The sequence below is a fragment of the Octopus bimaculoides genome, chromosome 20 (assembly GCF_001194135.2).
Source record: "Octopus bimaculoides isolate UCB-OBI-ISO-001 chromosome 20, ASM119413v2, whole genome shotgun sequence".
NCBI classification, from domain to species: Eukaryota; Metazoa; Mollusca; class Cephalopoda; order Octopoda; family Octopodidae; genus Octopus; species Octopus bimaculoides.
In genome coordinates this window covers 468,469-470,837 of record NC_069000.1, presented here as the reverse complement: position 1 = coordinate 470,837, position 2,369 = coordinate 468,469, and the positions used below count along the sequence as shown (strand labels likewise).

The window sequence follows — 2,369 nt, the reverse complement described above, 5'->3', positions numbered from 1 at the left end:
ACATATATACACTTATACATACATATATATATATATACATACATACACACATATACATATGTATATATATACACGCACACATGCATACACACAAATAAGCACACAGCTGTATCCTGGTTCTGGCACGATGAATGTTATTCCAGTTATACAACCATCATCATCATCATCATCATTACTACTACTACTACTACTACTGCTGCTGCACTTCATCCGTCTTTACGTTCGGAGTTCAAATTCCGCCGAGGTCGATTTTGCCTTTCATCCTTTCGAGGTCGATAAATTAAGTACCAGTTGAATACTGGGGTCGATGTCATCGACTTGTCCCCCCTCCCCAAATTTCAGTCCTTGTGCCAAGAGTAGATGGGATGATTATTATTTAGAGGAACTCATTCGCAGACCCTCGTATTCTCGTGGAACTCCCGGTTAGAATCTCCAACAAACACACACACACACACTGTTCCAATTATGGGATCAATAGACATCTGTTGGATGAAAGATATAAGATGCTCAATATTCCATTGGTACTTTTAACGTAGTCTTCGGACAAACCCACCGTGACCCCTGTGTGCGCGCGTCAGGGAAGGGCTTGCTCCATTAGAACCACGGAGAGCTGCATGACTGCCCTTCATGTAGGGAGCGTCTGGACAATTTCATTGAGAAGCGTTTGCACTACGATCATATGGTTGCTCAGTTGACTCGAACCTGCGATTAAATAACTGCCAAGTTGACTATTGGGTCATTCTCGGTATCCAGCTCTCCATCACAATCGATATCCATCCATCCACTTATCAAGAATACACCACAGCATTTAAAAATAAATCCACTCACACCCACATCACACTTAACTTTAGGCACTGAACTCTTGGCATGATACCTGATATGTTAGTTTTTATATATATATATATATATATATATATATATATATGATTGAATGTACGTCGGTGCGTGCAAACACGAGGAAAACTATTCAATGTGGCGTAGAACAAGATAAAAATTTAATAGATTCTTAAACTTGCCCAAACACCATTTCGAGTTTCATATTTCTGTCGATTTACCTGAAGGAAGGAAAGGTGAAACTCGGAGACATATTAACCAACTTTCAGCTACTAACACACACACACACACACACACACACACACACACACACACACACACACACACACACACACACACAGTGTGTGTGTGTGTGATCTATGTGAGTGTGTATGTGTGAGATACCTATGCGAACACCTACATAGATTCTTACGTACATATATGGAGAGTTATAGAGGAAAGGAAATGAGAATGCGTGACCTTCATGCCTTTCCACGTGTTAAGAGGTAAACTGTCATATTTGCGTCTTGAATCATAAATTCCGATAATCCCCCCTCCCCCATATCTATTTCTTTACTTGTGCCGGTTCTTCACTCGATATCGCGTGTGTGTGTGTGTGTGTGTGTGTGTGCTAAGTAGAGAAAATCAAAACTTTTATCTACAAAATTATAATAATAATAATAATAATAATGATTCTCTGTAATTTGGGTACAAGGGGAGCAATGTTGGGTGGGGTGGGGGTTTAGTCGACTCCATCGATCCCAGTACTTGAGTGGTACTATATTTTATGGAGCCCAAAAGGATGAAAGCAAGCTCAACCTCGGCACAGTTTGAACTCAAAACATTAACACGATACACGACCGAATAACGAAACGGTAGAATTCGATGAGGGAGAAATTGTGAGAATATCGGACGATATTTTATGTCCATGAAATGTTGTAGCTTTTATTTAACACTATACTGATCGATCAGGCGGCCCCTGTTATCAATAGCATTTCAACCCTACATATCCCATCATTATAGCATGTTTTAGGAATACAATGTCCTTCCGTTTCACAGTTTGGTGTGATGATTGGCTGCCATTTCTAGCAAATAGCAAAGTCAAGAAACCATGTCGAGACAACATCGTTGACAGGTCCGTTCTTTAGAAATTTAATTCGAAATGGTAGACGAAACCGAAACCGTATCGCTGGCGACGTTCGCGATCAGAGCTTTAACCATCTTACACACACACACACACACACACACACACACCAAATTATATAAGAGTCTTGAGAAGCAAGAATAACAATGATTTAAAAAAACTTCCATCAAAAAAAGTGACGGTAATTTAAATAAGTTAATTAAAACTAGGTTGGTTTTTAATCAGTTACTTAAGATGAGAAGTTCACGCGCGCGCGACACACACACAAATGTGTGTATAACATATCTACGTTTTGCATATTTACATGGATGTAATTATATACAAACCTACATATATATAAATATGTGTGTGTGGGAGGCATGTATATATACATACATATATATATACATACATACACACATATATATATATA

The 2,369-nt window shown here is 38.8% G+C and overlaps 1 protein-coding gene across 2 annotated transcripts in view; it reads right to left on the bottom strand.

Moving 5' to 3' along the window:
- Window positions 1–2,369, bottom strand: part of LOC106873257 (ubiquitin carboxyl-terminal hydrolase 2) — a 59,644-nt gene that overhangs the window by 56,131 nt on the left and 1,144 nt on the right. The gene's annotated exons all lie outside the window — the stretch shown is intronic.